This window comes from Astyanax mexicanus, chromosome 4, assembly GCF_023375975.1.
Source record: "Astyanax mexicanus isolate ESR-SI-001 chromosome 4, AstMex3_surface, whole genome shotgun sequence".
NCBI lineage: Eukaryota > Metazoa > Chordata > Actinopteri > Characiformes > Acestrorhamphidae > Astyanax > Astyanax mexicanus.
Genome location: NC_064411.1, coordinates 8,589,899 through 8,615,349, shown reverse-complemented (window position 1 = coordinate 8,615,349; position 25,451 = coordinate 8,589,899). Strand labels below are relative to the sequence as shown.

The 25,451-nt window shown below is 39.7% G+C and overlaps 3 protein-coding genes across 5 annotated transcripts in view; 2 read left to right on the top strand and 1 right to left on the bottom strand.

The window, feature by feature from the left end:
* The window catches only part of LOC111190033 (zinc finger protein 239-like), a 269,476-nt gene that overhangs the window by 80,951 nt on the left and 163,074 nt on the right, over positions 1-25,451 (bottom strand). The gene's annotated exons all lie outside the window — the stretch shown is intronic.
* LOC125801205 (zinc finger protein 271-like) overlaps positions 20,882-25,451 on the top strand; it is a 184,661-nt gene continuing 180,091 nt past the window's right edge. Inside the window, exon 1 of one of the 2 annotated variants that reach the window (XM_049477559.1) lies at positions 20,882-20,916. The gene's annotated coding sequence lies outside the window, so the exon portion shown is untranslated. Of the gene's footprint in view, positions 20,917-25,168; positions 25,254-25,451 lie in introns of those variants that run through there. The other variant, XM_049477560.1, reaches the window with a different exon arrangement.
* Positions 25,374-25,451, top strand: part of LOC125801194 (zinc finger protein 271-like) — a 72,533-nt gene continuing 72,455 nt past the window's right edge. The window contains exon 1 of the mRNA XM_049477523.1: positions 25,374-25,450. The gene's annotated coding sequence lies outside the window, so the exon portion shown is untranslated. The remainder of the gene's footprint in view (position 25,451) is intronic.

Here is a 25,451-nt window from a genome sequence, read left to right as displayed (position 1 = left end):
GATGATTTTTGTGTGATTTTGTTGTCAGCACATTCAACTTTGTACAGAACAAAGTATTCAATGAGAATATTTCATTCATTCAGATCTAGGATGTGTTATTTGAGTGTTCCCTTTATTTTTTTGAGCAGTGTATATATATATATACCAACTAGCACACAAAATCCCCAAAATAAATAAAAGAAAATCTATAAAAAATAATACACCACTACAATCAAACCACAATACACTCAAAATAAGATTTACACAAAAACTGTGACACTGCAAATTAAATTTATCAATAAGGGGTTGAAACTGTAATCCAAAAGGACCAACTACTTTTCACAAACCAAGTTAACCCTGCAGATCCAATTTTATGCTAATTTTTTGTAAGTTTTACATACAACACAGAGACCATTCAGGGCTTAAACGGAAATAGACACTTGGAACTAAACAATAGTTCACTTCCAGACTTTAATTTCAATTATTTAGGTTTTATTTGAGAACATCAAATGCAGAAGAAAATGTATATATATATATATATATATATAGATCTTCTATATATATGACCTGATTTGATTGGATATGCCACTGGTGCAAATGACGATCACTCAAGAAAAATAGTGGTTTGTGGAACAATAAACACCACAGAATCTAGAAGAGGACATCCTTAGCTTTGTATTCATGTACAACTTTATGTGAAAACATTACATTGTGTGGTCGCTAGGAGCTTGAGAATATGACATTGCGGTTGCGCTGAAACTAAACGCATGTTTGTGAGGAGAAGTGAGCAGGAGAATAAAGGACTTTATGGATATTTTATCTGCGGTTCAGTGCTGTATTGTGGATGCTGTGATAGTAAGTGAATTTTCTATAATGTAATCTGATGTAATTTTACATACTAATAATATTTTATAAGGCTATTTTTTGGGGAGGCGTGTTCCCATGTAAACAATGTAAAAAAAAAACAGGCTGTTTTCAGTTAAGAGATTTCTGGCAACTGGTTTCATGTAGATGACTGTAAATTTGCATGCAGGTAGTTAAAGTAGTTACTAAAGAATATGAGTGGGTTAGTTGGTCGGTGTGTCTAGAATATTTGGCGCTCTTAAGCATTCTACTTTACACAGTCAGAACAGGCCTGCTAGAGGGCGCTTCTGCAGTAAGAGGTTAAAGCACACGTTGAAGCTATACTGGAAGGCACCAGATAAATATGGTATGATGGACTAGGGCAACCCTGGGTCAATAGTCTATATTTATCGCTAATAACTTAATTTCATTTTAGTTTAAACTCTAAAAATTAATTAATGCAGAGCCAATACACTAAAAAAACAGAGGGAAGAAAAACAGTGGCTACTATTAATGGCTGTACCACTCCACTTATATACTGTGTTAGCTACTGTTTACTACATAAATAAGTAACCAGTCAGATAATATATACCAATTAGTAGTAAATGTGAAGGCCAGAACTCAATCTCCTTCACAGCACCTTCAGCATCAAGGCAAACACTATATAAAAGCATGAACACACAATTAGCTACCTATGTCACATGGAGTAATTAAGTAAAACAAACTTTACCCACCACTCAGCAGCTACACACCCCCAGCTGACTCCTGGTGCTCCCACATTCACTTTGAAATAAAACAGATCTTCTTTTAATAAACTGAAAATTATGAGTAAACTTAAGCTTTTAATAGATACTAATATTTATGCCCAGTACACCACCTAAAGCTAGTAATTAAATCCACTGCAGTTCAAACTACCACAATATAATATTAAAAACACCAAGCCATACCTGCTTAAAATATCTATTCTTCACACACACACACACACACACACACACACACACACACAGACACACACAGTGCCCATTGAAAAATCCACCATGTGTTCCTTTAGTCTCTTCCAGTCAATAAGCACGATAACTCCAATGAGTTATTTTAAAACAAAGCTTTCCCGACCGGAGCTTGTACCTGCCGCCACGAGACCAAATGCTACTTTGTGCAGGTCCCGCGAGACTACAAGCAGCATGAGGTAACGCTCTGCCAATCGATGGCTGTCAAAATAAAAGTCCTCCCCTCTACACCTAACCTAGAGGAATATTTGGGGCAGCAGCATTAGAAAATATTCATTAAAACCTTCCCCACACCTCTGCCCGCTACACACATTATAATATGAAGTTTAGCTCGTTCTGCAGTAGACTGTCAGCAGGCTGCAGCCGCAAAATATATGTAGAATAAACTCTGCTGCTGTCCACTACTGAATACCATGTTGGACTACTACTTTAGTATCTCACTTTACACTGAAATGCACTAATCCATACTATTAATACTGTACTATGTTGGCTCCTTTTTTGTTTACAATAAAGGTGTCTCATTTTATCTTATAAATATCTTTATCTGTAGTTTCCTGACTTGCTGTACATCTCTATTCTTCACTTTCTATATTCAAAGTTATAGAAAGCAACCTGGCTGCCAGTGTCACACGATATGATTTGCTTATTATTTACTGTTTTCTTAATAGTGGTCAATTATTAGATTTTAAAATGTAAATTTTCATTTGTTTTTCAATATTTCAGTGAGAATTAGACGTTCTTAATTAAAAGGACGTAAACAGAAAATTACATTAAATTATAAAAGTTTCCACACAAATTAATCAGACAGTAATCCAAATCAATGCTTCACAATCCTGATTTTTTTTTTTTACTATTCCTGATAACAGTTCATTATTTTCCTCCACATTAGCATCAGGCTGACAGTGATTATGCACTCCTGAAGTGAAGACCTTTTTTTGTATATGTAGATCAAACTCGTTTAAATATAAAAAAACAAAAATGAAACTCGGTTAAGATTTATGTCAATGGCTTAACTGATTTTTTTACTAAATCAATATAGCGGACATGGTGACGTATCTCAGCATCGGGTCGAAGCCCAACTTCATCTGCAGAGCCAGAGAGCAGCAGAAGCTCTACACCAGCAGATTCAGAGCAGCAGCTCCAAGACCTGCTGCAGTTTTACAGAAGCTAATGTTACCCACAGTTTCATCAACTTTAACTAAATGTTACTAAAGCCTGTAAACCAGCTAACTGAACAATATGTATCTTGTTTTTAGTCATTTTACGTTAGCTCAGCCTAGCTAATGAATTAACATTTTACCTGAAATTTCAATTCCACCTTAAATATGATCACTTCTTATTGGTTGACTTGGAAATGTAGTGTTGAGAAATTAAAGGGTAAAACAGTGTCTTATAATCATGGAAACTATCAATTAAGGGTTAAAACATTGTTGTCCTATAATCATACAAAATACTTAATGAAAATCCAATCAGTATAATCCATTAGTGATTTTAATAAGGTTTACTCAATATGTTAATCAATTAATATGTTACTTGTATTCAAAAGGGAATTATTTAGCACTCTGTAATCTTTATTCATGTTGGTGATCATATGTTAACAAACACAGTACTCTTTAGAATCATATAACAAATGCAGTTTAATTGAGTTTGCACAGGAATGTTTCACAACATGTGTAGCCATCTGTGGCTAGTTAAGGCCTTGAGAATGAGGGAGGTTGACCCGTCCCTTGGGACCAAAGATAAGGACGGAACTTCTACTGAATTTATGTTGCCCGAACCAGGCGGGAGGACAATGGATTTATTATACCGGAGACTTAGGTGGCAGGCAGGCACTGGGTCATATCACGATATGATACAGTTTATGGGACCAAAGGGGGCTGGTCAACCTTCTTCACTCACACCATAGTGGGATGATCTATATAATCTTGTGTATGTATTATTGTGTTAGAACATTCTCCTTGACTCTCTGAGCGGAGCATTGTTCCCGGAAGATCTTCTGAAATAAACTGTTAAATTTGCTGCAAACTTGGTATCCTGACTCCTCTTGACTTCTCTACTCATCTCAACCATTTAAAAGAATTCAGGGGGAACGCACTGGAGACGGCGCTGTAAGGGTAGTGCGGGCTTCCCCGAACAATTTGGAGGCACCGCTGGGATGGTGAGATTTGGGCCAGAGAAGTTGATTCAGACCGCGGAGAAAACTGACTGAACCACAAGTCCTGGACGCGTCCTTCATTAAAAGGTAAGCAGAGCCTGTTAAAATCAAAATCTGCTGATTGACGTACTCTAAATTGTGGACAACTGGTTCATTTTGGTCAACTCCAATCCAAATTTTTGAGGAGGATACTATAGATTATTTACATTGAATTGATAACAAATTGGATTACTGTATCAAATTGAGCTATTTCATATAGACACTATTTGGATCGAATTGGCAATAATTGGACTATTGTATCAAATTGAGTTATTGTCTTTGATGTTTTCTGTTGGAGGTTAGATATAATTGTGTCGGAGTGAGTTGTTGTATGTGATAGTTACTGCTATACATTGGGGATAATTGACAATAGACTGGGTTAATATATTGGGTGTTTTATGTTGTATGTTGCGTGCTTTAAGAGGCGTGAATGGGACCATATGTGGAAAAGCCTTCATTAGTGCGTGAGTGTTAGTTTAAAATAAACGAGTAGCTTAAAAGTGTGAACGGGGGTCCTTAGGTATAATCGAAGGCGGACCGGGAGCGGTATCTCCCGGGTGGGCGGCGTCCCCACACATCACGGGTGTGGTAACCCCTCCTGGGCTGGACGCGGTCCCAGTTTAACTCGGTTTGGCGATTCCGCAGGAGTTGGTGGTACCTGGAATATCGAACTACTATAAGATTATAGTGGGACTTTGTGTGTGGCGCTTTGTCAGAGACAAGTAATTGGCCTGAATGGGAGTGTGACTGAGTATTGGGTGATTGGGACGAGCCGAGAGAGCTCGAGTGTGACTGGGTTGGCAATTACAGGTACTTGCTTCCGTCAGGGACGGCTAATTCTAGAAGTGGGCACGGCTCGGCCGGCTGGTTTTTCTTTAACACCAGGAGTACCTAGCGTTGTGATTTAAATATACACAAGAACTTTTTCAGTGCGCCTGAGGGAGTCTTGACACACACACAGTATTGCTGTACATTTGAGCAAAAAGAATCTGCGGATAAATAGGGGCGGTATCCCCGGGTGGGCGGCGACCCACTGCTTGTGTGCATTGCTTATTTGTGTCTTGTCTGGGGTAAAACAAACAAAATAAAAGGGGGTATGTGTAGCAGTATAAACTATAAGTCTATGTGAAGTGAGTCTGTGGCAAATAAGTGTGAGAGAGTATGCGTGTGTATGTGTGCATCTTCCAGGGAGTAAGAATGTATTTAGCCTTGTGATTGTGTATGTGTGACTGATAAAATAACAAAAAGGGGGTACGCGAGCGTCTGTTACAGTGGTTAAAGGTGTGCATGTGAGGGTGAAAGCGTGCTGTAAAGTTTTTTAGAAAGAGAGAGAGAAAGTTGTTTAGAAAGAGAGAGAGTAAGTTTTTCAGAGAGAGAGAGAGTAAGTTTTTCAGAGAGAGAGTAAGTTTTTCAGAGAGAGAGAGAAAGTTTTTCAGTAAGAGAGAGAGAACGTGAATTTTTTTGTTGGATCTGGGGGTTTGGAAACGTGTGTGCGATCGACAGAGAGTGTGTGTGGGGTGGACAGTGAGAGAGAGGCTGAGGGAAATGGTTAAGTGTTCGGAATGAATCAGTATGTGTTTGAGTGGTTTGTGATTGAAGCGGTTTGGTTAGTAGTGTATTTCTGTTGACCTATATAACGGACACTTCTTAGTTTGTTAATCTAAATCAGAGTGTTTTGGCGACTGGTTTTTACACATTTTTGTTGGCGAGTCTAACATATGTTTGAATGAGCTGGTGGATGCAACACGGAGAGTGTGGTGCTGTGTATAAGCTAAAGAGCGCTCAGCTGCTATTAGGTGTGATTGAGAGCGCTGGTGTGAGTGGGAGAGTGAAAGTGTGTATTGAGTGTGTGACCGAGTAGAGGATAAGAGGCAGAGTGAGGGAGCATAGGACCTACAGACAGCCCAACTGCAGGGGGCGGGTCTAGGAGAGGTAGGAGGAGTAGAGAGGCGGAGTTGACCACGCCCATTAACGTTGGGCAGTGTGTCTGTGATTTTGGCTTCATTTGAGCACACATCGCTGAAGGGAGTTACATCAAACAGTGCAGCAGATATAGAATAAGAGAGTGTAAGCATTTTTAACATGGAGAACAGTGAGAAATACACTTGGGCAGCCTTATCAGAACAAATAAAATACTTGGTTATAGCCCTATGGGATGGGAGACAGGACAAAGAAACTAGAAAACAGGAGGAGATACTGAGGGGGAGGATTGAAGTAATCGCTAAAGAAAGGGGACACTCACTTGAGACAGAAGGGGTTAAACTATCAACCCTGTTGTGGGACCAGTGGAGGAAAGCCAAAGCAGAGCAGGATACAGCTAAGGCTGAGCTAGAGAAAGCGAGTAAGCTGAAGCAAGGGAAATGGAAGAAACTTTGCAATGAACACCAAAAGGAGGGGGAATACTGGAAGAGATTGGCTGTGACTTTACAGGGAATGGAGCACAAGGTTAAAGTGAGCAAGCTAGAGACTGAGAAAAGTCAGAAATGCCAAACAGACCTCAGCAATGAACTCCTAGAGAAGCCACCACCATATCACACACAAGAGTTCAGCCCATCCGCCACAGTATCAAACACATCGGGCCTAGTCATGCCCCTTTATCAGATAACAGAGGGAGTTATGGAGGTGACATCTGCACAGCCAGACACAAAACAAACATTAACAGAGTTGTATCCTGGGAGGGAACTGAGACAGATGCAGTCAGTGAGGCCAGAGTTTAATCCTACCTACACATCCAGCCGTGATTATACAGACTTTACTGAAACAGCTGTAGGGGGTGGACCAAGAGAATTAAACATGGAGCTTCCCTTCATGGACAGGGTTGACCGAGAACACAGACCACATTCACTTGTACATAGCACTCCACACGAGCCCAAAGCAACATTAGCTGAGCACAAAGATCATTTGATTGATTTCGGAGAACACTCTGGGATTAGAGGGGAACCAGTAATAATTAAGGCTTTCATACAGGGGTCAGTAGCATCATCAGAACAGGAAGACAGGTTTGCTGAGGCAAAAAAGGAGACAGAGGGGAAGGCACATCTTGAACAAGAGATCAAGGAGACTATATCACAAACCAAGAGTTTACTGGAACAACTTGAGGAACACACAGGCATACCAAGTGAAAGCATGAGACAGGATCGCGTGTATACACGCTCACAAGCTAGATCACTACAGCACTTAATGTGCCCTTTAATTGACTCCAGCACAGGCGCAGGCAAGAGATATAAACCTTATGGATATGGTGACTTAACTGCTCTAGAAAACAAGCTCCCTCCACTAGTGGAGGGAGGGACATTATGGTTAGATAAGTTGGACTCACTGACAGCTGGACAGACTTTAGCCTTAGGTGACTTTAGGGCGATAGCAGCCAGGTGTATGACCACTTCTGAACTAAGGAATCTAGAACTTAATGCTGGTATCACAGCTTATTCAGACGACGACCCACTGACTATGCACATAAGGGTACTAGGGGATGAAATAAGAACCATGTTTCCATTTAGAAATGCATCACGAATCTCTGTATTTGACTGGGATGAATCGGTGGACCCACGCACACATTTGGCAAACGCAATTCAAAAATGGGTATTGACCACTGGGTGTCACCCTGAGAGGGCAGGCATCCAAAGGCATTGGTTTAGAGAGGCTATTTTGAAAGGGTTGCCAGAACAAGTGCAGGAAAGGATGAGAAGTAATCCCGAACTCCCTGAGAGTGACTCACCCAAATGGACACTACATCTGGTCCATCACATGCAACAAGTGCAAGATAAACATAAGAGGGCTGTAAAAGAGAAAGAGCAGCTTGAGGAACAATTATTGCGCTTGCAGCTTAATGAAGCACGAGGTAAAGCTACCGAAAAGAAAAGTTTGGGTAAAGAGAAAGGTTTAGTCATGGTGGCGGCCACCCCAAACCAACCACACCCAGCACCATTTATGCAAACACAGCAACCAATTACGCAATCACAGCAACCAATTATGCAATCACAGCAACCAATTATGCAAACACAGCAACCAATTATGCAACCACAGCAACCATTTATGCCAATGCAACAGCCAATTATGCCAACACAGCAGCAGCAGCCTGCTCAAATGTACTCAACCCCACAAGGGGCACAAGGGGGCAATGGTGGGGGATATGGCAGAGGAGGTAGAGGAAGAGGGAGCTGGGGGTCGGCTCCTGGAAGGCCCTGCTGGTCATGCAACCAGATAGGTCACTGGGCTCGACGATGTCCGTACAACCAGAACCAGCAATATCTGCAGAACCAAGAGTACCAACAACAAGGTCCACAAAGGGGGAGAGGACAAGGTGGATGGAGTGCTCAACACTGGGCTCCAAATGCGAACGTAGCTCCACACCAACAGTTCCAAGGCCAGTATCCTTTGCATGAGGGAGGTAACTGGTCGGGGGAACACCGCGAATGAAGGTGCCCAAGAGAAGAACCAAGCAGCATTCACCTGGCAGAACCAATGCTGCAAATGAGGGTTTTTGGCCGGGAGGTGGACTTTTTAGTGGACACTGGGGCATGTAGGTCTGTACTGAAGGGTCCACTCGATGAGGGTCTGATCTCCAATGAAACAACATCCCTAATGGGCTTCTCTGGGTTTTTACAAAAGCTGCCATTCACGATCCCTGCAACAGTTCAGGTGGCAGGCCAAGTTCATGAACATTCCTTTGTGTGCGCAACGGCGGCACCAGTAAACATACTGGGCAGAGACTTGCTGATGAAAGCCGGGGCCACAGTTTTGTGTGAACCAAGTGGTCTGACAGTGACATTTCCAAATGGACAATTGATCAAATGCCATGGCGATGACGTCGGTCCTCATGTCTATCTGATGAAACCGGTGCAATCTGAGACAGCAAACATCTACTGGGGTCAGGTGGCTGATCTGGGGCAACAGGGGGGCGTACTCTGGGAGTTTGCTCAGTGGCGACCTTGGATCCTGTCTCTCGAGCCGTACTCCCCTCCCATTGATCCGTTTCATGTAACTTTATTTTACGATAGGGTGGATGACGAATGGTACTCGGAGTGGTTTGGGGGGGAATTGGCTGAGACCGCCTCAACTGTTATTTCGGATCAGATTGTGGTAGGCCCAGAGGGGGTGGCAGCAGTAACACAATTAGGGGGAGATGCAGGTATGTTTTACATGGAGGGGGAGGACTCAGTTCCGCATATCTCTCTGGCATTGCATCCAGGGCACCAAGCCAAGGATCTGGGTCCAATGACAAAGAGAGCCGTGGAAGCATTAGATTGGACTCAAACACAGATACCACTGGTAACTTACTCTAACAGCACAAAGTCATACTGCATTCAAATACAGGCGATAGACAGGGTGCTGTGGGTGCACCGGTTGGTATCCAGACATCATGGCAGGGAGCTTTGTGATCATCAACACACTGAAATTCTATTAGCATCGCTTCCAGACACCCTGTGGGCCACAGGGCCTACAGACGTAGGCTTGGTGAATGATTGTGCAGACATCACCTTTGAACTACACACAGACAGGGCAATTTGGTTGAGACAGTACCCACACAAACCTATTGCAGAAGAGGGGATAGCAGACACGATTCAGGGGTTGTGCCAAGCTGGGGTTCTAGAACCCTCGAACTCACGCTGGAACACACCTATTTTACCCGTTGAAAAGAAAGGTACAGGTAAATACAGGATGGCTCATGATTTGAGAGCCATTAACGCAGTCTTGGTAACACACACCATAGCAGTACCCAATCCTTATGTAGCCTTGTCCCAACTGACACCTACACAGACATGGTTCACATGTATTGACCTTGCCAACGCTTTTTTCTGTCTACCGTTACACCCTGACTGTAGAGACTGTGTTTCATTCACATTCAGAGGACAGCAGTACAGGTACACCAGACTACCACAAGGCTTTGCCTTGTCACCAGGACTGTTCAATCAAGTTCTTAAACGGTCACTAGAGGGGGTAGATCTGCCGGAAAACACGACTTTGGTGCAGTACGTGGATGACGTACTACTAGCGTCAGAAACTGACAAAGATTGTCTGACCGCGACTCACAATGTACTCCAGAGACTGAGTGACAAAGGGTATAAAGTGTCAAAAGACAAACTGCAGGTGGGTAGGCGACAGGTCTCCTTCTTAGGACGAATACTGTCAGGTACAGGCACAAACTTGTCTCCTATACACAAATCTAGTATCCTGTCACACTCAAAGCCACAGAGAGTGAAGGATATGTTGTCCTTCTTAGGCCTCACTGGGTACAGCAGACATTACGTGCCAAACTACTCAGGGCTGACCCAACCTTTGAGAGCCATGGTAAACGCCTGTGGCATGAGAAATTTAACGGCACAACTTGATTGGACAATTGAAGCAGAACAGGCATTCATTGAGTTGAAACAGCTGCTAGCACAAGCAACAGACCTAGCAACACCAGATTACTCAAAACCTTTTTACATGGATGTTTCTGAAACAGATGGGGTGGTAAATGGGGTGTTGTTTCAGAAAAGAGGGGGAGAAAGAAATGTACTGATGCACGCCAGCATTATGCTGGACGGAATGGAAAAACGTCACCCAGAGTGCACACAACACGTAGCGGGGATAGCTAAGCTAGTGCAGAAAACAGCACACATTGTGATGGGACACCCCTTAACCATTCTCACAACACACAGCGTAGTGGCTTACGTGAATTCACACACCTTCACACTCACTACACTCAGACAGCAGAGGCTCAGCAAAATTTTGGAAGCTCCAAACCTCACATACACACATGAAGGGATAAACATGGCAGAAAGAATGGGGGAGTTTGAACCACATGAGTGTGAAAAGCTGGTGGAGAGAACAAGCAAAGTGAGGGCAGACCTACAGGCAGAACCCATCCCAGGGGGAGAAAACCTATACACAGATGGGTGTTGTTTTAGACATGAGCAGGAAGGGCTAGTGTCAGGATTTGCAGTGGTAAAAGAAGAGGGTGGTGAGTTTCACACAGTGAAAGCACAGAGACTGAAAGGGCATCAGTCAGCGCAGAGAGCTGAACTCAGAGGTGTAATTGAGGCTCTAAAGTATGGGGCAGATCGGGTAGTAAACATTTTTTCCGATTCCTCGTACGTAGTAATGGCAGTACACATAGACCTAGGACAGTGGCAACGGGGTGGGTTCCGGACAGCCAGAAATACGCCAATCAAGTATGAGAAAGAGATGAGAGAGCTAGCAGACGCACTTTTGCTCCCGAAACAGGTAGCAATAATAAAGTGTAGGGGTCACGACGAGGGACACTCAATAGTAGCCAGGGGGAACAGGGCTGCAGACGAAGCAGCAAAGAAAGTGACAGGATACAAGGTCAGTTACGTCATGATGACGTCAGAACAGGATGGGCAACTAATACAGGAGTGGAACGGGGATGAGACAGAGAGGGAGCTAACTCCAAGAGAAAAAAGAGCAGTGGAAAGGTCCAGGCGAAAGTGGGAGGCCAAGAAGACAGAGAGAGAGCAGGCAGGACAGACAGGGCACTTAGAGGGAGAGAAGGAGGCCCCAGGAGAAAAGGTGCTAGACACAGATTACTCGATGAGCAAGCAGTGGAAATTGAAAAAGAATCAGGAAAAGGCAGAGTCAGAAGAAAAGACAGCATGGGTACAAAGAGGAGCGAAGGAACACGGGGGTGTGTGGAGAGGACCAGATGGTAGATTTGTCTTACCAAGCACACTAAAAGATGAGGTGTTGTCAGAGGCTCATGGGGTCGGGCATGTTGGTATATCTCAAATGCTTCGTAATGTGCAGAATTGGTGGCATCCACAGATGAAAACCATGGTAACTGAATTTGTGAGTCGTTGTGAGGTATGTATGTTATACAACCCAAAGAAAACGATCAAACCGCCCGTAGGGAAATTTTCTAGACAAACTGCACCAGCAGGGGAGATTGTGATTGACTACACAGACATGATAGAGCCTGTGAGAGGATACAGGTATATTTTGATGTGTGTGGATAGTTATTCTGGGTGGCCAGAGGCGTGTCCTACAAAGAAAGAGGACAGCAAGTCTGTGATTAAGTTTCTGATCAATCAGTACATACCTCATCATGGATTTCCGACTCGAGTAAGATCAGATAACGGCACTCATTTCAGGGCGAGCGACCTGAGAGAGGTTGAAATGATGTTGGGAGTGAAACATTCATTTGGAACGGTGTATCATCCAGCTTCCCAGGGAAAAGTGGAGAGAATGAACCAAAATGTCAAAAACAAATTGGCCAAAATCTGTGCACAGACCAAATTGAATTGGTTAGATGCTTTACCATTGGCATTAATGTCAATTAGAAGCTCTGTGAATCAATCTACAGGATTCACACCATTTGAATTGGAAACAGGCCGAAGTTTTCCAGGCCCCACTAAAAAATTGAGTGGTGAAGTGACACATAAAACTCACAAGGCATATTTTAATGAACTGAAAGCTCTTGTTTCAGATTTCACAAAACAGGTGGGGGAAAAAGAGGACGTGGTGGGGAGGTGGACGATTCCAGAGGCTGAGTGGGTGTTGCTACGCCACTACGGTCGAAAGTGGAACGCACCACGCTGGATTGGGCCCTTCCAGGTGACAGAGAGGACAACACACGCCGTTCGACTGAAAGGCAAGGGGTCCACCTGGTACCACTGGAGCCAGTGTGCAGCCGCTCCTTCACCGGAGAGATCGCTTAGAGAGCCAGAGGGAGAGGTGAGAGCAGCAGCTGAATCGTCTGACTCAGACGAAGGCCCGCACGGAGGAGGGGTAGCTGAATCCCCCTCAGCAGAGCCGCAGCAGAAAGGAGGGGCAGCTGAATTGCCCAGAGCAGCAGACAGCACACAGCAGGGGCCGTCAGTGCCTGGCTGTGACGGAGGAGTGGAAGTGAGTGAGTAACTCACTCAGCAGCATTTCGATTGCGTCTAAATACACCACATACAGAGACTAATACACATTTTACTAACACACACACATAGTCTCACTACACATCACCTGCCATACAATTCATTTACACTGATACTGCAGACATAAGAGCCAGAATAAAGCTCTTCGTGCGTAGGCCTGAGGTAGTCTACCCTCAGCGGCCTGAAGAAAGAAGATTGTTTCAGCAGCATTAACGTTCTATCAACGATTTGTTTGCGACACATTGAATCACATACAGAGACTCTTAAACACACCTCATTAAAAAAAAAAAAAAAAAAAACACATAGTCTTATCACACACCAACTCATACTTTTCATTCACTGATATTGCAGACACAAAGAGCCAGAATAAAGCTCTTCGTATGTGGGGCTGAGGTAGTCTACCCTCAATGCTCTGAAGAAAAGAAAGAAGAAAATTAAGAAGAAACATGTCTGATAACCAATTGTTGTGTCTTATTGTGTTCTGGGTGATTCTTGCTTTGTCATTTATGGGGGGAGTGATATATTCAACCATTCTCAGCGGAAAGTCTCTGTTTTAAAAGAAGGCAAGGGTTACGTGAAGGAAGGTTGTAGTCAATCTAGATTTAGTGGGTAAAACAGAGAGTGGGTTAGCTTTTATAGTTTTATTGTAATACTACATTATACTCTATATTTAGCACATATTCACTTACATTTTAATTTAGTAATCACCTTTAAGTACTTTTATTAATCACCTTTAATTACTTTTAGTAATCACCTTTAATTACTTTTAACTTAGTAATCAACTTTACTTATTGATTGATTCACTTGTAGGATACAGGGCAAGAATTACCTTTATCTACCTCATACGCTACACACTCTAATTTGCATATTAAAAATAGTAACTTACTTATTTTACTTATTATTGATCTTAATGTACTAAACACAGTCTGTGATTTCTTTTTACATCTATTTGAACTATATTACAGCATTTATTAAAACTGATAGGCACATCTGGGTATCATAGACATTTCTTCAACAGGTGTGAAAAAAAATTTAGACGTCGCTGGAGCTGGAGTAAGTATCACCTATAGGCCAAAATGTGTGATGGAATTTCAAAAGGTAGAGTGGCGGGGTTGGTATTCATAGGGATTGCGGGAGTGAGTGCAGTGTTGCTAATTTTGGGCATATGTGAAAATTACATCTGTAATCCATTGGCCACGCCTGTCAACCAGACCAATCAAGCACCACATAACAGTGTGAGAGATAAGAGGGAGATCACCATCAAAGCACATCGGGACAAGTGTTTGGCCACATATGGGGGAATAGGACTAGAATATGAATTGGGGTCCACTACAACATTTCAGTTTGATCTTTGCAACATCATAGCATGCGGGTCAGATGAGGCAGGATGGAAGGATTATGATGTGTATCTTTGCGCAGATTACAATGTGCACAATCTCTGTAAGACCGAACGTTTCATTAAGGGGCACCTTTGTGATAGTTGGAACAGGGTCATTGCATGGACAGGTAAGAGATGGGTACCAAATAAAAACTTGGGAACGTCAATTCAAAGGGGCACGCTACCAGGACGTAAGCACACAGGGAAGAACCCGATATTACTTAGTCTGGGGAATGTACAGCGCACATTCTGGGAAAACTCGTACAAAGTCGACACTCTGTATCTCGTTATAGGGGTAGATATGGCTGGTAAAGACCGTCAGGGATTTGTGAGGATATCACTAAAGAATCCGTCCGGTACAGTTACTGGAAAAACTAACACTCCTAAGCCCGTCGTTAAAGATTTAACTAAACCTAAAGAGCCGGTAGTCCTAATGGCCGATTACAGTAGAATGAGCCCTCAGCAGATAATTCAGACAGCCACTGGGAATGTGGGGAAAAATCTATGGTTAGATTGGATGGCTCAACAAGCTAGAGAACAACACTTAGGACCTTGTGTAGGCTGTGCAGCAGCACGACCAGACCTGATTACGACCCCTGCACCTTTGCACCCCGACTCAGATCCCTTGGGTTTTAATTGCATTATCAGTTTGACTAAGGGACACACTCCGGCTGGCTGTGAAAACTTAGGCTATCTCTATCCAACAGTAGATAATGGAACATTTGTGGGAATTTACACACCCGTTAAAGGTAATTACACTTGTTTCCAGAGAAACCACCCGAAACCCACACTAGTGTTGGGACACATTTCGGCAGACTGGTGCACTCAAACCTTTAATGATACCAAACTTATAGGTTCATGGGCCAGAGCAGGTTTGTATTATTATTGTGGTAATGACGTCTTAGTGGTAAGGATGCCAGTCAGATCCGTGGGCACATGCGCAATGGTCAGATTAGCTGCTAAAATAACTCTAATTGGTCAAAGGGTTAATGATACGGTGTCGAACGTAAGACAGCCTAGAGGACTAGATCAATTTGATCTATCTAAAGGGTCTCCAACTTATATGGATGCAATTGGGGTACCTAGGGGTGTGCCTAACGAGTACAAATTAGCTGATCAAATCGCAGCAGGGTTCGAGAACATCCCTATAGTATCAGCCATATTTCCGGTCACTCCGAACAAAAATGTAGACCGCATTAATTATGTACACTACAACGTTTTACGCCTGACAAACATCACTAGAGACGCAGTAGAGGGGCTAAGAGACCAACTGGGTGCAACTTCCTTGATGGCAGTTCAGAATCGTATGGCACTAGACATGCTTCTGGCAGAGAAGGGGGGTGTATGTTCAATGTTTGGAGACAGCTGTTGCACATTCATTCCCAATAACACAGCACCAGACGGTTCAGTCTCAAGGGCCTTAGAAGGCTTACGTACTCTATCTAACGAAATGCATGAACATTCAGGTATCTCCAACCCTATAGAGGACTGGTTGACAAGCAGGCTGGGCCAGTGGAAAACTCTGATCATGTCATTATTGATGTCTCTTGCAGTGCTTGTGGGAATTTTGGTAACATGTGGATGTTGTTGTGTACCATGTATTAGGGCATTGATGGTTAGGCTGATCACTAACATGATTGAAGAGAAGCAAGGACCACCTCCGTATGTTCTACCTTTGTTAGACTGTGCAGAGGGTGGGGCAGAGTATCAGATGGACAACCTTGAATTTTAGGTGGGATTATCCCACCTAAACAGGGGGATTGTTGAGAAATTAAAGGGTAAAACAGTGTCTTATAATCATGGAAACTATCAATTAAGGGTTAAAACATTGTTGTCCTATAATCATACAAAATACTTAATGAAAATCCAATCAGTATAATCCATTAGTGATTTTAATAAGGTTTACTCAATATGTTAATCAATTAATATGTTACTTGTATTCAAAAGGGAATTATTTAGCACTCTGTAATCTTTATTCATGTTGGTGATCATATGTTAACAAACACAGTACTCTTTAGAATCATATAACAAATGCAGTTTAATTGAGTTTGCACAGGAATGTTTCACAACATGTGTAGCCATCTGTGGCTAGTTAAGGCCTTGAGAATGAGGGAGGTTGACCCGTCCCTTGGGACCAAAGATAAGGACGGAACTTCTACTGAATTTATGTTGCCCGAACCAGGCGGGAGGACAATGGATTTATTATACCGGAGACTTAGGTGGCAGGCAGGCACTGGGTCATATCACGATATGATACAGTTTATGGGACCAAAGGGGGCTGGTCAACCTTCTTCACTCACACCATAGTGGGATGATCTATATAATCTTGTGTATGTATTATTGTGTTAGAACATTCTCCTTGACTCTCTGAGCGGAGCATTGTTCCCGGAAGATCTTCTGAAATAAACTGTTAAATTTGCTGCAAACTTGGTATCCTGACTCCTCTTGACTTCTCTACTCATCTCAACCATTTAAAAGAATTCAGGGGGAACGCACTGGAGACGGCGCTGTAAGGGTAGTGCGGGCTTCCCCGAACAGTAGCTACACATTTAGTAAATGAAAATCTGTAGATTTGAAAAGCGATATGACTATTTTAACCCATGAAGTGTATTTCAGCATTTCACATAGAGACGGGCGATATGACCTAATACAAAATATTATTTTTTTTTACCTACTAAAAATCAAACTACAAATGGTTCAAAACTTTATTTACCTTTATTCTGATTTCACTTAAATTTCTCTTTTGGAGTTCAAGTGCATCTGGATGGCAAATATATATATATATGTAGAGTTGCTGGGTAAAACAGTAAAATACAGATAACACTTTTAATAAGTGTACATCAATTAACTGTGCATCCTGCATTACATGTGATGAAACAATATGTACTTTCTTACTTTATTTTTACTGGAGTGGCTTCTGCAGTTAAGACCGAGCTGAATAAATAAATACAAATATTTCTTATTAAATAATAATATTAATAATAATAGGATTAGCTGATATACTGCTGAGTAAATAAATAAAAAACTCTCAAATAATTATAATAATAATAATAGCAGTATTTTTAACTTGAAACATGTTTTTAACCACTATTTATTCATAGAACACGGAGCTCAGCACCTACCCGCAGCACAGAAACACACAGACCGCTGCTGAGGTACGGTGGCTCAGAAAGACCAAACGTAGCGTAACTGCAGTTCACCACTAAACAGCAGGGGCCGCCAAAACTTCATTTAACAGCATTAAAGTGCCTCATTTTATAAAGTTCATCTAAAACAAAGGTATTTTATTACTCTGTTACACTTACAACAGTAATAAACGCTGTAAAATCTGTCCTGGTTCTGATCCGCTATCAGTCTGAACCCAGAAGCAGATCCATGCTGAGACTGGACCACTGTGCGTTTGGAGACCCTGATTTTATGACGGATCCAGATCAGATTTAACCCACATTTATCTCAGATTTAGTTCAGATTTAACCCACATTTATCTCAGATGTGTCTGAGGGTCAGAGTCAGACTGCTGAGCAGAGCTAGGTGAAGATCCAGTGCTGGTGGTGTAAATGCTGCAAATTATAGTTTCCTGCTGGTTCTTACCTGATACTTTTAGTTATAATAATAATAATAATAATAATAATAATAATAAAAACACTGCAATAAAGATAAGGAATATAAATATAGGACAATACAGAAGAAAATGAACATTGACATCACTTTTTAAGCAACTTTACATTGTTAAAAAAAATACACAATTTAACAACCAGCATCATATATTATAGACAAACTTCTAAAAGCTACCGATTTTTACTATTTGTCTAAAATAAAACATTCTGTCAGTAACTCAAAGAAATGTTTTTCTTTATAATGCTACTTTTATTAAAGAGTTGTGTCCTGATTGAGAATATATTGATAAAGTGTCAGTGCAAAACTGTCTTTTCCAGCAACACTAGTTTTAGTACAATTTCCTACATTTTCTTTTATTATCTATATTATTTTATGTGTTTCAGTTTAAAAAAGCTTTTGATTAGTTTTATACTCATTATTTTCTCCAACTAGTTTATTGTATTTTATTTACAGACTCAAAACTGATTTTTATATAATTTTAATGGGGCGTTTATTTTGACAGAAAATCTTTTTGGATTCTGGCCAAGTGTTGCTAGAATCACAAAGGTCCTCTCCATGAAGCTCAGCCTCATCCGAGCCCCGCCCACTCCTAAAACTCTCATTTAAAACACTGTATAACTACTTCTCTTGGGTTTTCCTTTAATTTTACAAAGTAGAACAAAGTATTTCACTAAATACACCTAATCTTGTATTAATTAGATTTACTAGCATTACTGCTACTGATGCTGGAGTTACACCCAGAGCTCATTTAAAAGGATTAAAACTGCAGTTTATAAGTTTTAACAATTATCTCTGTGGTGATGAAATAGTTATAGTTGTTCTGTTTTTTTCTATATAGTTGTACAATTTTTATTCTATAAAGTATTAAACATCTATACAAATACAAATCCAGTACAAACATTTTATCTAAAATTCATTTAAAATAATATGGTTACATTTTATTTACATTTACCTTCTTGATGTCCTGCAGATTCTTGAAAAGGAGATCGTACTGCAGCAGATCTTGTTTGTTGCTCACCTTGTCTAAAGTCTTTCTATTTATGTATTCTGAAAGCTTTCCATAAATTGAGGTCATTCACACTTACTCCCTGTAAAATCACTCTCTGACATCACAATGGACCATCCTGATTTCTGTATAGAAGGGTACTTCACACTTGTAAAAGCATTTGAATTCATATGCAAATATCAGTTTCAAACTAATTAATTGTAAAATAAATAAGATTTGTTAAAGAGTTTATTTGTTTATAGAATTATAAAAACTTTTTTCAGCTTTTATAATATGAGTCCAGAAAGCATTCTCATTCTACTACAAAATATGAGACTATTTCGGCCAGATTAAATCTGGTTCTGTGTAGAAATATAAGACAAACACCTCTGGTTGCTTGAGTCACTTAAAACAACCCCAACAAATAGCACTTACCAAATTTTACTCAAAGGTCAGAACTATTGTTAAAGTAGAAATTGTGACATTTCTTTTCAACACTTTCTTCAATACAAATATCCATTAGAACTAAGAAATCTTCAGGATTCTTTCAATATGTAAGAGTGTTTTACACCAAGAAACCCTATGTTAACAAGTGATTCTTAATATGCTTAGTTATATTGGTATATAATATAATAAAATCATCTAGTCCATATTTAATTTAAAATTAAATTTGATTACTAAAAAATTGAACCAAATAAGGTGAGCTTTCACTTAATTGATCAATAGTACCATTTTGACTACCCCAAATAGAAGCAGTTACTCCTTGTATTAAATAATAAATGCTTCACTTTGTGATGGTCACCATGGATATTCAAACAATTTTGTACTGACAAAATTTACCATGCAAGTTAACACTGTTCAAAAAAATTAAAACATTTATACAACCTTTTTAACACTGTATGTAATAAATGCCAAAGTTGTACCAGATGGACTCAATGTTGATGGTAAACTTCAAGTGATGGCCCAACTTGTTTTTACCATCCTATTAACAAATACACTCTTAAACAAAATCTTATTTATTTTACAATTAATTAGTTTAAAACTGATATTTGAATATGAATTTCTAAATGTTTTTACAAGTGTGAAGTACCCTTCTATACAGAAATCAGGATGGTCCATTGTGATGTCAGAGAGTGATTTTACAGGGAAGAGCTGTGAATGACCTCAATTTATGGAAAGCTTTCAGAATACATAAATAGTAAGACTTTAGACAAGGTGAGCAACAAACAAGATCTGCTGCAGTACGATCTCCTTTTCAAGAACCTGCAGGACAACAAGAAGGTAAATGTAAATAAAATGTAATAATACAATTTTAAATGAAATTTAAATGAGATTTAAAAAGTGGAATCAATTTCACAATTGGTACAACGACACTGACCTTTCCGTAATAATTAGTAAGTGCTATTTGTTGAAGTTGTACAGGAGCAATCAAAGAATCTCTATAGAGGAAAAAACTATCTGAATCTCAAGCCTCTCAACAGTCTGAAATGTATAAAAACATATAAAAAATGTTTATTCTATAAAGTATCAACCATTTATAAATTATTACTTTAGCAGAATAACAATTTATAAATGTTTGATCCTTTTTAGAATAAAACATTCAATCATTTCCTCAAAACAGAACAACTATAACTATTTTGTCATCGCAGAGATAATTATTAAAGCTTTTAAACTGCAGCTCTGTGTGTAACTCCAGCATCAGTAGCAGTAATGCTAGTAAATCTACTGAATAAAAACATTAGTTTTAGAAAAATGGAAATATAGTGGTACGTTTTCTTTCCTATTTTAGTGAAATACTTTGTTCTACTTTGTAAAATTAAAGGAAAACTCCAGAGAAGTAGTTATACAGTGTTTTAAATGAGAGTTTTAGCTGTTTAGCTCCATTCAGCTCCATGCATTGAGGACTCCCTCGCGGGCTCCCTCTAGCGGTGATGGGGTATAATGTGATATAGCGGGGGAGGGGGCGGGGCTCTACATAACCCGGATGAGACTGAGCTTCCGGGGTCTGGAGCGCAGACAGAGCAGGAACAGCTGAACTACAGAAGGTATGGAGAATCTCTCTCTCTCTCTCTCTCTCTCTCTCTCTCTTTTGTTTACAGATCATACACAGGATAACGGAGCCTCACACTTCTGCCTTCCCTCCCCCACATCACTAACACACACCTGAGATTAATCTGAACTAAACCTGAGATAAATCAGTTCTGTGGAAATTCCTTCTTAAGTCTGTGTGATAAGTGTCTACTGATTTCTTAGTTACTCTAGTTCAGATTGTTTAGTTTAGTTTAGTTTCAAAATTTCCTTCTACTAAATCCAGTTTCACAGTTGCTGGGAAGTCATGTGACTTTCCCGTCAAAATAAAAGTCAGCTTGTAAAATTTTAAATTTAAGAATGCAGGAATTAGTGATTTTAGTGATTATAGAGAGGAGAAGTTCAGGTAAGAAGTGGAATTTTACTACGTAACATTTATTGGCTCACTGATTTAACAGAAAATTTGCTATTTCACTGTAATAATGAACATAAAATTACAATATATTTAGCCCCGCTGTTATTAAGAAATTCCAGCTAAACCATTACTGTTGAATACAGTCTCCATACAGTGCTTCTTTAATGATACTTAAATAAATAAATAGTTAAATGACTCTTAACAAGACAGTATCACATATTACTAAATTATCAATGTTAAAAAATGTAGTAGATCCTGTTAATTATGATATGAGTCTTCAGTTAAAGGAATTTTAAGCACGTTGTAAGCACGGTTAATTGATGTAAACTTATTGGTAATGTTATCTGCATTTAAAATATTTTGTTAAACATATATAGATGTGTCAAACAATGTGATTTAATGTTTAACAGAAGTAACACTATAAAGAAAGATATATTTAATTCAGCTGCTGACAGCATGTTTTATACTGTACTATTTCACAATCGTACATTTTAGTACCTATTTTATTATATTTACTATATTATTTCATGCATTTATAAGTTTGAAAAACCTTTTAATTAATTTTAAACTTTATCAAACTACTTTATAATATATATTTTTACAGATATAAAACAGAATATTATTACATATTAGGGGGACTTTTATTTTGACAGAAAATCGTTTAGGATCACAATAGGCCATCGCAGTTGTGTAGTCATTAGGCTTGTTCGACTTAACCCGGCGCTGCGCAGTCCGATCGCCGCCTGGCTCGGTATGGTGCATGCTGGTTAGTTTTTTTGTCCGACTTGCGTCTGCGCCTTCATCACGTGACGATGACTTCCGGCGTTATAGTCCCGCGAGTGAAATCTGCCTGCAGCCGTCTGACCCAGGTGCTGCAGTTGCTTCCCACCAACTGCGGGAGCCTAGAGCCGCCCTGATGACGACAGAGCTTAATCCCCATTGGTTAGAAGATCCACCGACACCTATCACGTGTGAATCTTTTTATTTTAAAATATATATCTCCTCTAAAACCCCTTAAAAAACACAGTATTTACACTGTCATATCTAGTAGCAAGACAGTTCATTTTCATGCAGTATTCAAAAATATTTATTTGTTCATAATCTGCATTTTATATCATAATAGAGCTCAACTGCTATCATTTTTACTGTTTTATAAAGCGCCCTGAACTGCTCTTATTAATTATCTTTAAACCTACATAACTATTATACTGAGATCTACTTTTCTTTTCTTCTATTGTTTTTGTGTTGCGCTAAACAATTAAAGCTGTGTAAATGAGCATGATGTATTTATTTCCAAGAACAAAGGACAGAAAAGCTGGTCTGCAAATAAAAATTTAATCCCATTATTAATTTAGTGCTACACAATACATCTGTAACATGACAGTATGTTTTGTGAATATTTATAACAAGTTTTTATCTCAATTTAATAACACTCATGTTATCTCTGTTTCACTTTTGCGATTTTATTCACACCAGAAGTAAACAAACAGCGCATTCATCGCGAGATCCTGTGTTGTTCACGTGGGCTGCAGGTGGAGACTGTCCGACCTGACTTCTCCGCTCCTCCACCCCGCCCACCTGCACGCGGCTGCTCTCGCTGACCAGCAAGGCGAGGCGCAGCCGCATCTCGAACAAGCCTATTTTGTAGTCGGTGACATGTTGTTGTTTATGCCCATATTTGGGGTTTCATGTCTGAACTGTTTTTGTAAATGGCAAAATTCAAATGGCCATTCAAAAACTCGCCTCTATCTAAAGCTGGGCGATATGGCCCAAAAAAATATATTTTATTTATTTATTTCTTTTATCCGATTTTCGATATAAACAGATTTTTTTCCCCTACTAAAAATATAATTAAAGAAATTGTTAAAAACTAGTTTTTATTTATTTAGTTTTCACTTAAATGTCCCCTTTGTGGTTAAAGTGCTACGAGAAACAAACAAAAAACAGAAACAATGCAAAACATCTGGTAACTTTTCGAAAGCTAGTTTAGGTACTGACACAATGCACCCTCAAACTTAAAAAATAAATAAATAAACCCATCCTCAAAGAACAAATAGAAAGAAATAAAATGGTACCCTTATTGATAAAACTTACAAAATAAAAAACAAGTACAATTAAATATGCTATTAAGTAAAAACTTTTCCCAATTGGGCTTGAATTGCAAAACAAAGCTTTTAAATAAGTGCCAGTGTTCTATAAAATGAGATGATATTTTCTCATTAATATGCAAAAAATCATAAACTGTAGTGCTTACAGAACCTGGTACGTAGTTGGAAGATGTGTCAGGGACAGTTGCTTGTTTTACTTTGGATGGTGTGCTAGCTCACTCTGAAGTACAGGAGCCCACAGGGGAGCTTCGGTGGTCAAAATTAAAACTCAGAGAAAATCGATTTTCATAAAAACACATTGTCCTTAACTGTAAATTAGAATTAATCAAAAAATCAATTAATCGCCCAGCTCTACCTCTATCACATTCTGTGCTAAATACATATGTTTAGGACCCTGTACGTTTTATTCTGTGTACATTTTCCTCCTGGACATCACTGGATCCTCTGTATTACGAGATCGTTTAAGTGTAGTAATTAGATTAATGCTAGAGTTTAGCTAATGCTACAGTGCACTGAACTGACCTCACAACATAGCAGCACTGAATGTGGGGGGAATATCAGAGATTAGGGATGTCCCGATCCAGCTTTTTGAACTTCCGATCCGATACCGATATTTATTTGCACTTCCGATCCGATACCGATATCGGCCGATACCGATACCGGCCTATCCGAGCATGTATAAATGTTTAAAGTTATTTAGCCAACGTACTTACTGTTGTCAAACTCATGTTGAAAAGCTTTTTACTCTTGATAACAAGTAGCCAGCTGAATAAGGTGTGTTTGAATAATTAGGTGTGTTTGGTTGGTAAGGAGAAACTGACTTGTTTATTTGGCAATTAATAAACTCAAAATAGACAAAATAATAAATAACAATGAGAAATGGCGACAGTAAACCAAGGCTTAAAAAGCCATAAGTGCAAATAATATTGTAAATTGTATTTAAAAAAGCAAAACACACAAAGTGAGTAGAAAATAGTCTATTAACAGCATCAGTACTCTTGAGTGCTGTACTCATCAGTGCTTTTGAACAAGTGTAAACCAAAGCTTAAAAAAATCAGTGCAAATATTGTAAACTATTTAAAAGCAAAATGCCTTCTACTCCCCAATCTCCTCCACACTTTGCTGCTCCAACCCCATCTACATACTCCCTTCAATTCCAACTGTTTGCCGTGCCTGCAGTCCGAGCATGATGGGGAGATTCTTTTTTTACAAAGACAAGCATTTCAATATGCTCAGGTGTCAGCTTGCTCCTGTGTTAGTAATGTAACCATAATATAATAAATATTTTGTATAAGCAATTAAAGCTAAATTTTCTAAATAAGCTACGTTTCACACAGTTTACCTTTTAGTTGCATAAATAAGTAACATAACATGTTTTCCTAAACTTCTTTATTTGCAAATAATTGTGAAATTGTGAATTGTGAAATAATTGTGATCGAACAACAGGCACTCTGGTTTTATCCTAGAACTTAAATAAAAGTACTCAGGGAAATAGGAAACAAGTATTTTCTTAGTACCAACTTTAAATCATTTACTCAGAAACTAACAAAAGGGAGAAAACTTTAAAAAACTCCAAAAGAGGGGGAAACATAAAGCAGCCTTACTTTTCTTTCTTTTTAACAATCTAGGAAAGTTCTCAGCTTCTAGTGGGACCTGAACTGAATTTAGACTGTCTGTTTGAACAGTGGGCCACCCTCATAAAGGCATTAAACAGGTGTCAGCCTGATTATTGCAAGTGGGAAAAGGTGGCCTCCCTCTAGTGGCTGGAGGACCACCAGCGCCCCCTTACACTGTGGACTTCGACTGGGATAAAAGTACAGAAGCTTTTATGGTAAATGAAGATGTCCCAGTAGTTTCATCAGTATAGTGTAACTGATTTAGGCAATTCTCTTAAGTTAATTGACCTGCTTTTATTTTAATATTCAATGGCATTTTTCTTTGTTTTTTCCAGAAATGAAAATATTCTCCTGAAATTCATCACCAACAACCGGGATATTTAACAAGAGCAATGTTAAACTGCTGAAAGAGG